The sequence below is a fragment of the Hemiscyllium ocellatum genome, chromosome 2 (assembly GCF_020745735.1).
Source record: "Hemiscyllium ocellatum isolate sHemOce1 chromosome 2, sHemOce1.pat.X.cur, whole genome shotgun sequence".
In the NCBI taxonomy this organism is placed as follows: domain Eukaryota; kingdom Metazoa; phylum Chordata; class Chondrichthyes; order Orectolobiformes; family Hemiscylliidae; genus Hemiscyllium; species Hemiscyllium ocellatum.
The window spans coordinates 8,421,593-8,435,688 of NC_083402.1; the positions used below are offsets into that span (position 1 = coordinate 8,421,593).

The 14,096-nt window shown below is 45.3% G+C and overlaps 1 long non-coding RNA gene across 1 annotated transcript; it reads right to left on the reverse strand.

Moving 5' to 3' along the window:
- Positions 1-12,128: 12,128 nt before the first annotated feature.
- On the reverse strand, positions 12,129-13,730 carry LOC132826593 (uncharacterized). The gene is made up of 4 exons (XR_009645893.1): positions 13,673-13,730; positions 13,543-13,584; positions 13,005-13,041; positions 12,129-12,842 (listed from the first exon to the last, which is right to left on the reverse strand). It is a non-coding gene; the product is annotated as an uncharacterized LOC132826593 (long non-coding RNA).
- Between the last annotated feature and the right edge of the window lie 366 nt (positions 13,731-14,096).

Sequence of the window (14,096 nt, forward strand, 5' to 3'; positions counted from 1 at the left end):
TGACCTCGCTTCCACACCTGCTGCTGGCAACACATTCCATGCTCTCACAATTCTCTGCATAAAGAACCCACCTCTGACATCCCCTCTATACTTTCCGCCAAACAACTTAAAACTATGACCCCTCGCGTTAACAATTTCTGCTCTGGGAAAACGTCTCTGGCTATCAACTCTATCTATGCCTCTCATTATCTTGTACATCTCAATTAGGTTCCCCTCTCTTCCTTCTTTTTTCCAATGAAAAAGGTCCGAGCTCAGTCAACCTCTCCCCATAAGATAAGCCCTCCAGTCCAGCAGCACCCTGGTAAACCTCCTCTGAACCCTCTCCAAAGCATCCACATCTTTCCTATAATAGGGCAATCAGAACTAGACACATTATTCCAAGTGCAGTCTAACCAAAGTTTTATAGAGCTGCAACAAGATCTCATGGCTCTTAAACTCAATCCCCCTGTTAATGAAAGCCAAAACACCATATGCTTTCTTAACAACCCTGTCCACTTTGGGTGGCAATTTTAAGGGATCTATGTACCTGCACACCAAGATCCTGCTGTTCCTCCACACTGCCACGAATCCTGTCTTGAATCCTGTACTCAACTTTCAAGTATGACCATCCAAAATGCATCACTTCACATTTATCCAGGTTGAACTCCATCTGCCACCTCTCAGCCCATCTGTGCATCCTGTCAATGTCACGCTGCACCTACAACAGTCCTCTATACTGTCAACGACATCTCCAACCTTTGTGTCATCTGCATACTTGCTAACGCATCCTTCAATCTCCTCATCCAAGTCATTAATAAAAATTACAAAGAGTAGAGGCCCAAGAAAAGAACCCTGTGGAACACCGCTCACCTCCAGGCAGAATACTTGCCTTCCACTACCACTCGCTGTCTTCTGTCGACGAGCCAATTCTGTATCCAGACAGCTAAATTTCCCTGTATCCCATTCCTCCTGACCTTCTGAACGAGCCTATCCTGGGGAACCTTATCAAATGCCTTACTGAAGTCCACATACACCGCATCCACCGCTCGACCCTCATCAACTTGTCTCGTATCATCCTCAAAGAACTCAATAAGATTTGTGAGGCATGACCTTCCCCTCACAAAGCCGTGCTGACTGCATTTGGTCATGCCATGACCTTCCGGACGGTCATAAATCCTATCTCTCAGAATCCTTTCTAACATCTTGCAGATGGCACACATGAGACTGACTGGTCTGTAATTGCCAGGGATTTCCCTATTTCCTTTCTTGAAGAAAGGAATTTACATTTGCCTCTCTCCAGTCCTCAGGTATGACTCTGGTGGAAAGCAAGGATGCAAAGATCTTCGCAAGTGGTGAAGCAATCACATTTCTCGCTTCCCAAATCAGCCAAGGACAAATCTGGTCTGGCCCTGGTGACTTGTCAATCTTAATGTTTGTCAAAATTTTCAGCACATCAGCTTCCTCAATCTCTATCCATTCCAGCATGCTTACCCGCTCCTCAATGGTTTCATTCACTATAAGGTCCTTTTCTTTCGTAAATACAGAAACATAAAACTCATTCAGGGCCCTCCCTATCTCCTCAGACTCTATACACAAGTTCCCTATGCTATCTCTGATCGGCCCTACTCTTTCTTTGATCATTCTCTTATTCCTCACATACATGTAAAATGCCTTTGGATTCTCCCTAATCCTTCCTGCCAAGCCTTTCTCGTGCCCCCTCCTGGCTCTCCTCAGACCACTTTTGAGCTCTTTCTTCACCTGCCTGAAATCCTCTAGAGCTGAACAAGACCCTAGCTTCTTCCACCTTACGTAAGCTGCCTTCTTTCTTTTGACGAGAAGTTCCTCTGCTCTCATCATCCAATGTTCCTTTATCTTACCCCTTCTTGCCTGTCTCAGAGGAACACAGTTATGCATCACTCGCAACAACTGTTCCTTAAACATTCTCCACATGTCTGTAGTGCCCTTCCCATGGAACAATTGCTCCCAGTCCATGCTTCCCAACTCACATCTGATAGCATCATAGTTTCCTTTTCCCCAATTAAATATCCTCCCATTGTACCTGCTTCTCTCGTTCTCCATAGCTATGTAGAATGTGAGGCAGTTGTAGTCATTATCACCAAAATGCTCTCCCACCGCAAGATCTGACACCTGCCCCGACTCATTGCACCAAATCCAAAATGGCTTCTCCCCTCATTGGCCTGTCAACGTACTGAGTTAGGAAACCCTCCTGAACACACCTTACAAAAACAGCTCCTTCCAAACCATCTGCTCGAAGGAGGTTTGAATCAATATTGGGAAAGTTAAAGTCACACATTACAACAATCCTATGACATTCATACTTTTCCAAAATCTGCTGACCTATGCTTTCTTCAATCTCCCTGCTGCTATTGGAGGGCCTGTAGTAAACCCCTAATGAGATGACTGCTCCCTTACTGTTCCTAATTTCCACCCATACTGACTCAGTAGGCAGACCATCCTCGACAATGGTAGCTTCTGTAGCTGTGATACCCTTTCTGACTAACATTGCTACACCCCCTCCTCTTTTTCCCCCCTCCCTATTCTTTTTAAATGTTCTAAACCCTGGAACGTCCAGCAACCATTCCTGCCCCTGAGAAACCCACATCTCTGTAATGGCCACAACATCATAGCACCAGGTACTGGTCCATGCTCTAAGCTCATCACTTTTATTCCTGATACTCCTTGCATTAAAGCAAACATACTTGAACCAATCCTTTGGTTCTTTCCCAGGAAATTCCTTCCCACTGGCTCGCAACCTCTTGCTATTGCCTCATCTTCATCAACTCTCACCACCGGTATAAAGCTCAGGTTCCCACCCCCCTGCCATACTAGTTTAAACCCTCCTGAACCACTCGAGCAAACCTCCCACCCAGGACATTGGTCCCCTTCCAGTTCAGGTGCAACCCGTCCTTCATGTGCAGGTCCCACCTTCCCCAGAAGACATCCCAATTATCTACATATCTGAAGCGCTCCCTCCTACTCCAGCTGTGCAGCCACATGTTAAGCTGCGCCCTCTCCCTGTTCCTCGCCTCTCGTGTCACCAGTAGTAAACCTGAGAACACTACTCTGTTCGTCCTGCTCTGCAGCATCCACCCTAACTCCCTGAAATCACTTTTTATATCCTCAATCCTTTTCCTGGCTATATCATTGGTGCCAATATGCAACACAATTTCTGGTTGTTCGCCCTCCCCTTTCAGAATCATATACACCCAATCGGAGACATCCCGGACCCTGGCACCAGGAGGCAACATACCTTCCGGGAATCCCCATCCTGACCACACAATCTCCTGTCAATTCTCCTAACATTCGAGTCCCCTACCACTTGTGCTTTTCTATTCTGCCCCCCTTCCCTTCTGGGCTCAGTGCCAGAGAACTGACCACGATGGCTTTCCTCTGGTCGGTCATTCCCCCCCGCCAGCAGTATCCAAAACGATATACTTATTGCTGAGGGGAATGTCCACAGGGGATCTCTGCACTGTCTGTCTGTTCCCTTTCCTCCCCCTGACTGTAACCCATCTATCCTTATCCTGAGCCTCAGGAGTGACCAACTGCCGGTAACTCCTCTCAATTACCCCCTCAGCCTCCCGAATGATCCACAGTTCATCCAGCTCCAGCTCCAATTCCCTAACACAGTTTTCACGGAGCTGGAGTTGGGTGCACTTCCCGCAGATGTAGCCAGCGGAGACGTGTGTCATGTCTCTCACCTGCCACATTCTGCAGGAGGAGCAAGCCGCCTTGCTAATATATATGGTCACTTACTTTCCTTCCCAGCAGCCCCTCTGGTCCGTGTCACTTCCCCCACTGCTCCCACTCCTACCGTGGAGGAAAAACACCACCGGTCACTCCCGGTAAGTAATGTTAAACATCTCCTTTACCTTAGCTGTAGCCTTCCTGGTTCACCTTACCTCCGCTGCTGCTCCCACTCTAAAAGGTCGCTGGCGTCGAAGGGTAAGTACTTATAGTCACTCCTTTCCTTTGAGAGGAGTTCTGGGATTTACATAATAATGAACCTAAAACTGTAACACCAATCTAGGTTTGATCAATCTATTGTTTCAGTTGCATGATCTTTTGCTATAAATTCTGTGCCTGATGATCCTGCTCCACAGCGACCTGATGAAGGAGCAGCGCTCCGGAAGCTCCTACTTCCAAATAAACCTGTTGGACTCGAACCTGGTGCTGTGTGATTTTTAACTTTGTCCCATGTAAGACACTTCCAGTTTGCCGAGCTGTGCTTTCTTTGGTTTTATTTTTAATCCAGAAGCTACAATGGTTTTTAACGTTTTCAGTCCTGTCTTGTAGTGTTTTCCCTCAGCAGTAGAAGCAACCAGCATATCGTCAACCTATTGTCATCTTACACACTCTGTTTTGGGAACTTTTGCTATTACATCTGCCATTGCCTGGTGGAATATAGCAGAGCTAATGAGGAGCCCTTGTGGTACTCTTGTCCAGGTGTACTGTCAGTCACCTGTGGTAAAGGCAAATATATATTGGTGTTTGGGGTCTATAGGCAGAGTCCAGAACCCGTTTGCTATGTCTAGGATGATAAAGGTCTTGGTTTCTGACCCGATATTGTTTATTATAGTGTTGGGATCTGCAACACCAGGCTCCAGTTTATCTACATATTTCTTTAGACTGCTATAGTCAGTCGTTATTCTGTATGATCCTTCGGGTTTCTTCACTGGCCCATTTTCGGAGTTTGTGGTGGAACAAGTTTCTTTTATTATTCCCTGTTTCTCCAAACCGTTCGCAATCTCTTTAATTGCCTCAACAGCTTCAGGTCTGATGGGGTACTGTCTTTCATGTGGGTGTACATTCCCAGGAATTTCAGTCGGTGTTATGTCCAATCTCCCTCACTGGGTTTTGGGGGTTGGTCATAATTTGGGACACATCATCGCCAATTTGTGGTCGGGGTTCTCGGAATCCCATTCCCACTCTATTGTGACAGCACGGATACTCTTAAGGAGGCAGGCAATCCTTGTCTTTCCACATTTAAACTGGTGAGCCCATTTTGGCCTCTCGCACATCAATTATGGCTCCAAATTATTCCAATAAATCCATCCCCAGGACACCACCTTCAGTATTTTTACACACATAAATAGGAGAATTAATTACACAATCAGCTATTTTTATTTGAAGCAGTTGGCTGAGAGTGGCTGGTTGAATCCCACTACTCCCTCCCTGTACTTTTAAATTTTTATTTGATAATGGTAAATCCAAATCTGTAATACAGATAGAGGCTCCAGTGCCTATGAACATACTGAACGGCCGGCCCCCTAACAGCGTGCTTATATACACCTGGTTATCCCCTTCTACTTGTCCGAGCACCACAAGCCATCACCTGTTCACGATTAGTTTCGGCAGGTCTCTTGCTGTAAATTGTATGACAGTCCTCTCACTGCTGTTGCCATTGGCAACCGGCTGGGTGTTTCCGTGATTCTGCCTTGGTCCCTGTCCGTGCCTGCCTCCCCTGGGGAACCAGCAGTTCTCTCTGTTGTGTCCTCGTTCTCCACTACTCTCACATTTCTTATTGTGGCAGTTCTTGGTGAAGTTATTGCACACAAATCACTCTCGTTCCTTCAGCTGCTTCGGGCAGGCCCCCTGTCTGTGTGTATTCCCTGTCACTACTTCTCGTTTTTATTCATGCAGGGAATGAGAGCATCACTGACAGGGCCAGCATTGATTGTCCATCCCTAATTGCCCAGAGGGCAGTTAAGATTCTGGATTAGTGGTGCTGGAAGAACACAGCAGTTCAGGCAGCATCCGAGGAGCGGTAAAATCAACATTTTGGACAAAAGCCCTTCATCAGGAATACTACAGATTGTCTCACACCAAAGTACCTTTACAATGAGCAAATCTTATCATCTGGAATTAAAGATTCACTCATGTGTTGGAACAGTGTATAGAAGTTCATTCTGGCAAAAAACTGCAATCCCAAACATGGTAATTTCTGGAATGAAAATTTTACCCAAGTCCAAACACAGCACGGAGACAATTCCAAAAGCTTTTACCAAGCTTGACGAACCAACTCCTTAAATCAACATTTTGTCACAGACTTCTGCCATGCACAACCACTGATAGTTTCTTAAATGGACATTATATTAACCAGACTGGCTCACATATGGCATATATCACACTTCCAAAGCACCAAACATTTCTAAAATGCAAACTAACTTCAACATAACCCCAGATCTAAAGTTCCAAGAAACAAAAACACATAAATTGCCCAAGACAACATTTTGCAAACAACACTCGTGCATTCAAACCAAACCACAAAGAGTTAACCCTTCGACAAGGTTCAGTGAACCAGCCCTGTGCAGAAATTCAGTCTTCCCCTCTCACTTTTTCACGGATGAACACTGCAGCTATTTCAGATTAATTCTGTTCCTTTTTTGTATTCTGCTTAAACAGAGCCACAAAGATGATTAACCCATTGGTCCCTTTTTCTTTCTTTGACCCAGCCACCAAGCTTCCTGTTCTGATTCAGTTCCCTCCCTATTCCATCAGTCCTCTACCATATCTTTAATTAAGGTTTTATTTTTCTCAAACACAGACTGATCTGGAACCCACTGGGTTTTTCTTTTCAGTTCTATCCTGCCATTAACTCTCCCGGCTGTGTCTGATTCCATTTAGAGTCAGAGTCATACAGATATACAGCATGGAAACACCCTTCGGTCCAACCCGTCCATGCCGAACAGAGATCCCAACCCAATCTCCCTGGTAACCCAGATCCCCCTGTATTGCTGAAGGAACAGTGACTGGGGACACACATGGAGGCTGCTATCCTGGACTGTCCGTCCTGAGCACACATTGTGGGGATAAGGGGTGAGCCAGGGTCACAGATCTCTGCTGAGTTAATCACTAATCCGTGTGGAGAAAGATACAAATGCAGTGAGTCTGGTTTGACTTTAAAACCAAGCACAGGTCTTAATAGAATAAAGAAATCAGTTGTGGATGCTAAAGCCAGTCTGTGGTTTGCATGTTATTTCTTTAGTTTCCATACTTTCCTTCTCAGACCCCTGACGCTTTGGATTGTATCTTGTGTCTTTTTGGTAAGTCCAAGTAGCACTAAGTGTTTTGGGCATTGTTACCTGCCTCTCTCTCATTCCAGGAGAAAAACAGCCTGCAAAGGGGCAGAAAGAGTCAAGACAGAGAGTGTGCTGCTGATCATTTGGTTCCTCATCCCTTATATGGAGAGCATCCTGACTCTGACTGCCCCGAGCAGGGCCAGGACAGATCGGAGGCTGCACTCGGCTGGGTGTACCAGGGCCCCCTGAGAAAGGCTGTCTCCCTGACTCAACTGAGGATGACAGACAACTGTAACAAGCTTCCTGTGTCTGTGCTAAATGCTGAATGTGACAGGTGGGAAGGCACTATCTCCACCACAATGACATTACATTGATAATCTTAAAACAATGAGTATGAAGAGACACTGCAATACCTACAGCGATATGTCCAGCCAGCTTTGAACACTCGGCATTGCAGGAGCTGCAGTACATCATTCAGGGGATGACATTTTAATGATAACCAGCACACTTCCCTTGGAGATTTGATTTTTATTTTTACAACATTCTTCGGTTGTTACTTAAATCAATTTGATTTCATGGATTGTCAAAAAGAAAGAGCACAAAGATTAATTTGCTGAAAGTGTCTGGGTGTTCAGACTTTATGCTGTCCATGGGAAAATGCTGATATCCATTATTAAGGAGATGGGATCAGGATTTAGATAATCATAATGCAGTCAGGCAGAGTCAACGTGGTTTGTTAAAAGGGAAATAATGTTTTATGAATTTATTAGAGTTCTTCAAGGAGGTGACAATCAACATGGAGAAAGGGATCGCTGTAGAATACCAGGATTTCCAAAAAGTGTTCAGTAAATGTTTATCATGTGTTGATGGGATATTGGATGTGGGTTGGGCCAGCATTTATTGCCAATAGGTTCATGAATGTTCTTCAAGGAATGGAATCTGCTGTCTTTCCCAGGTCAGGCCTGTGTCTGGATTTGGTTCTACACAATGTGGTTAATTGTTTGAGGTGAATCTTGCATTGCTTTGTCGGTGTACAAATTGCCTCAGGATTTTTGGAGAGACTCCCGCTATGAGGACAAATGAGACTTTTCACTTAATCTTACCAAATGTACATCATTACCCACCCCGTTCCTGTGGCATTCCGCACATCCAATTCTATCCCTATTTTACCAAGGGCTATTCCTGAAACAGCTGCAAGTGTGTTGCTGGTCAAAGCACAGCAGGCCAGGCAGCATCTCAGGAATAGAGAATTCGACGTTTCGAGCATAAGCTTCATCATTCCTGATGAAGGGCTTATGCTCGAAACGTCGAATTCTCTATTCCTGAGATGCTGCCTGGCCTGCTGTGCTTTGACCAGCAACACACTTGCAGCTGTGATCTCCAGCATCTGCAGACCTCACTTTTTACCCTATTCCTGAAACAACTCACCACTCACCAGGAAACCACTGAAAGACCAGGATCCCATGTGCCCTCACCGCATTCAGTGCAGACGATTGTTAAATAAAAACTGAAAGAACTGTGGATGCTGTAAATCAGAAACAAAAAGGGAAGTTGTTGGAAAAGCTCAGCAAGTCTGACAGCATCTGTGAAGAGAAATCAGGGTTAATGTTCCGGATATGGTGACCCTTCCTCAGACTATTGTTACACTGACATGAGAGATGATGACAGCATCATTGGGTGTTGCACAAATAATGGTTCATCTTTGGCCAACATTCACCTCTTTCTAAGTCTGTGACAATAAGCATCTGCATCATTGAGGAGCCAGTGTTCAATTGGCATTACCAATGGCAAGGTGCCAATTACTCTGACCCAGCAGATGACCCCTCTCCATGTGTGCTCTGCATGGTTTGCAAATGGATGTTGAAATGACTGCAAATTAAATGTAACTGGAGTTTGCAAACACCTGCTTCATGTAATTTATCCTTCAATGTCCTGGCATTCAGTAGAGGTGGATCCCAGGCTTTTACTGTCAGATTGACATTGTCCCCATCTCTCCTGGGTCACTGGCCCAGCCATTTCCCAGTTCCATTTCATATTTAGAGAGTGGTAAGTGCTGGCAGGGAATGCAGTTCACGGTGGACACTGTCAGCATTGGGCTCTGCCAGATCACTAGGTACACGGTCTCACACCTCCATGTCCCCTTTATACCTCACACCACCTGACAGCCCCTGTCCACACATTTTCTGACGTGAATCCCCACCACAATGAACTTCACCAATGACTGTCCTCCCTGCCCCGAACCTTGACATTACACCTTAGTGATGTCTACTCTGCCCCTCGACATTCCCCCTGTGGAGACCATGATGGTGGTCACTGGCAATACGAACCACCACCCCACCCCATGGCCTGACATACCCTCCGGTCCTGTTCCATATTCATTCCCTTCCCCCCATACACCTTGAGATGCCATCGCTGATCATCATTCTTATCCCAAACTCCACAAGTCCCTCTGCCTTTCCCCACTTGGCCTCAACTCCCCCACCCCTTTTAGCAATGATTCCCTCACTGTGTCTCCTGAACAATCAATGGACCGGTTCCCAGGACCGTATTCACCCCAAATCTCTGAGTGACTTTGACAGACAGCCCCTGGAACATGACTGGTCAGACCCCTGACCACTCCTGGACTAACAACACGAGGTTCTCCTGACTGAAGCTGCTGGCCCCACAGCATTGACTGTCGCCCTCTCCCTGGGCTGCAGGCAGACAGATTTGCTGATGGTGCCTGGCCTGAGCTGGTGACCTCTTCATTTGCCTGGCCTGAGGTCCAGCCCCCACCCAGTTTCTGACAAGGCCATCTAGTTGAATAAACATGCAGTGTGTTTGCTTGTGTGGGCAGCTGGCACATGCTGCAGTTGTCAGAGTGAAATCTCCAATTGTGCCTTAAGATGTCATTGCATGTTGAATAGATCCTGTCAGACAAGTATGGTAAGGAGCCGGTCTGTGAACCTGTGCAGAAGACCCTGTCAAAACAGCAGTAGAGAGAGCCTTCAGCTCTGGCTAAAGCAGCAATGCACTAACTGGCATGGCCAGGAACAGCCTGGCAAGGTGAGGAAAGGAAAGGAATGGATACTGTGAGCATGCAGGTTGGTACTAACCGAGCAAGTGCTGAGAGAACAACAAGTGAGCAACCCTGAGATCAAAAACAAGCAAAGAATTGAGAGCGCTGGAAATCAGAAACGGAAGCAGAAACTTCTGGAGCTGGACTGGCAGCAGCTGTGGAGAGAAAGCAGAGTTAATGTTTCAGGGCCAGTGATCATTCTTCAGAACTGATTGCACATAGGAAAGGGTTGGTGTCTACACCAAAGAAGGGGTGGAGGGAAGGAGATGGAGTAAATGATAGCTGGAGATAGAACCCAGAGAGAGATTTGGTTGGGCAGATAAAAGAATGGGCAATGGTCAGCCTGAGAGAATCAAGAGCTGCTGATGGGGACCACTAGTGGCTGACAATGGATTATTTGAGGTTGCAGCCCACGTGGTGATAAGGCCTGGTATGTGGTCCCTGCTCCAATCTGTGAGCTGAGTACCTATTACTCTGCACAAACTGGCCCTGCAGTAAGCTTTCAATGTTAGTTGCCCCCAGTGTGGGTCTGTGCTTTCAAAGTGACCCATCAATGTATCGGAGAGCTGCCATGAAGATGGAGAGGGGCTGGTAAATGTCGGGATGCCAATGTCTGTGGATGATGGTGTGTGTGGACGATGCCTGTGGATCATTCCCTGAGACGCTGCTTGGTCCTGACCAGCGTGGAGGCTCCTCACAGCCAGCGGTGAGCTGAAGTCTCCAGGCACCTGCTCTGTCTTCCATGTTGAGGATTCACCATGTCTAACTTGATCAGCATGTTTGGTAAGACAGGAAGCTGAATGTTAGTCAGTAAGGTTTGGGCAGTAATAAGACATTTAAAAAGTTATAATGCCCCTTAATTCCCAATTTACTGCTGCCCAGTGAGTGACCTGCCTCACTGCTCAGCAAATCCATAAAAGATGCAGTGAGATGCTCCCGATACCGGGATAGACCTCAGCGCACTTCTCATCTGATTCCACCATAAAGTTGATCTTGGCTCATCACTCAGGCCCCTGTAAGATTCTGTGACACTGGGGGTAGACCTAAAAGAACCTCTGGTCACTATTCAAACTTCTCCCTTACATTTTGGTCAATGTTTATTCATGAACTGACATCAGTACCTGGTTGTTAGCACAATGCTGTTTGTTGGGAAATGAAGAGTGAAGCAGACTGAATGAATTAAATGTATCTTCAAACTTAAACAAGTCACAATCTGAAAAACAATAATTGTTCCTTTCTGTGTCAGAGAGATGGAGTGATCAACATCATTAGCAATGATATGATTAGATCACCATCAGTGTGGAAACAGGTCCAACAAGTCCACACTGACCCTCCGAAGAGTAACCCACCCAGACCCATTTCCCTCTGACTAATGTACCAAACACTATGGGCAATTTAGCATGGCAAGTACACCTGACCTGCACATCTTTGGACTGTGGGAGGGAATCGGAGCACCCGGAGGAAACCCATGCAGACACACGGTGAATGTGCAAACTCCACACAGACAGTTGTCTGAGGTTGGAATCGAACCTGGAACCCTGGTGCTGTGAGGCAGCAGTGCTAACCACTGAGCCACCATGCCATCCACATGAATGCATATTTTTTTGATTTCTTAATGTTTACTGAGTGATCCAGAAAACCATTATTAAAAACATTCTCAACGTACCAGGGTGTCCAGCTCAAAATGTCCAGGGGAAATAGGATAAGCAACGAAAGCTGAACCACATTAACAAAAAGACACCAATAGAGATACATAATATTTATGTAAACTATATCGATAGACCACAGACATACATCAATATCATATTACACCTAGATGGATCTTTTTACATCTCACTGAGGTAGCATTTTGGAAATCAAGCTTCACTATTCCCAAGGTCATCACAAAAGTTGGGAGATTTTATAGAAGTTCACAAAATTCTCCACTTCAACTGAGTTTTCGACCCAGATTGCCAGGAAGCACAGACTACATTTCTGGACTTACAAAGATTACTATTTTTCACAAATAAATAGACATGAATTCCAGAGAAATAATGACAAACCATTGACATATAACGCCACTCGTTAAAACTCTAAGATCCTCATGAACGAATTCCCCTTAAATCCGCACACATACACATACAGACAGGAATGAAACATTCATCATTGATTTGAAGGAAAACACAGAAAGCAGTTTCAGTGGTCCCAGTTCACAGGATCCGCTGAGATGATGCTTGTGATCAGAATGCTACTTCCTTCTCCTTCTCCATCTTCCATGTGCAGATGTTGTCACTGGTTTACACGAGACACAGGGTGGCTTATATTGGCCTGACTTATTAATCAAAGGTCAGAGCTTATTGCAACTGCTAAAAGAAAAGAAAATAAGCTCAGTGTCCTCAGAGTTAAAGTAACTTTTATTGCAGGTAACAGAGCTGATGATGATCAGTTCCTGAACTGGTGATGGTTTGATGGCTTCTCCCGATAGTGTTCACATCCACACAAGCTGTTCAGTTACCTGGGAAGCAATCAAATCATTGCTGGCAGCATGAAGTTTTTGTCATTGATTACTAGTCATTAGTACAAAGACCAGTCAGATACTTGTTGCCAGCTGAATCTCCATTTGTACACGCCCTTGTCTCCATCTCGTCTGCACCTTCTGCTGCTGTCTGACCCAGCAGCTGTGTAAACAGTACTTACAATGAGTGTCAGGTTACTTGCTTTCAAAAACATACAGTATTCCTTAAACAATCCTTAGCTTTCAAACAATTCTAATCCATCTCAGTCTAGAAAGATAAAAAGACATAGACTTTATAAAATATAAAAACTTTTGAAGAATATTTATGTCAATTTTAGGAGCTGGTGAATCCCATGATGCTCCTTGAATTTGATCTGGGAAGCAGTGTAGCCTCAGTTACACAGGTTCATTACTTCCAGTAAATACTCACTCCTAATGTGTGTCCATAACAGCTGCATAGGTTACATCTGCTAGAAAGATACAGAAATCAGAGCTGATTATAATTATAATTTCAGATTCAGGGTAATTACAGGAAAATGGCAAATTTACCCAAACATCATTCCCTTCAGTGTCAGCATAATTACAGGAAAGGGAAATATTTACTCCAACGGTTGAACATTTTCCCCCTAATTCTCATAAACACATCGGCAGAGACAAGTTTTCTGACTGACAGTCAAGTACCATCTAACGGGATTGGTGCAGAAAAGCAACACCCCAATGAAGACGGACAGGTTGACCAACCAATGACAGCAGCATTGTGGCGTGGGAATGCAGCCTGGGGGGGTCATATGATCAATACTCTATGAGCCAGCGACCTCAGGTTTGGACTCAAATAACAAGGAATAGAATTACCCAGTCCCAACTGGCACTGTCCCACACTTGGGAGAATGGACTACAGAGGCTAGAGAAGGTGGAAATGGAAAGGGAAGGGGAGAGGATTAGGATTTTGAAAGGAAAAACTGACTCACTCTCTTCTGATTCCGCAACTGAGAGACTCTTGTCATCTTGAACTGAAAGAGAACAGCCTGTTAGTGAGGAGGATGTATTTTAAATGTTTAGAAACACCACTATGTGGGAAAAAAGTATGTAGCTGGTTACCTTTTCTGTTGCTGTCAAACACGATGCTGGCATAGGTACAGGAGTCAGGCTGAGCTGTAATACAAACAGGATTCACTCTGAAACTGCCTTACTGCATTCGCTTTCTGACTCAAGAATCAAAGAATCTGACAGCAAAACAGAATCCTGCATTTACTTCACAGCTTTACCATTGGAAAATGTCTGACGAGCTGTTTGAGAATCCGACATCAAGCCATATTCGGAGTTATTTGGACAGGTGGTATTCCAACACGCATGTCTTAAGGAGCGACTTAAGAGGGGGAAAGAGAGTTGGAGAGGTTTGGACAGGGATTCTCACAGTCTTGGAGATTGAAAGTTAGATCCCAGTGATGTTACTATTACAGTGTCTGGCCAGACCAGATTTATCCTTGGCTGCTCCGGGAAGCGAGAAAGGAGGTTGCTAAGC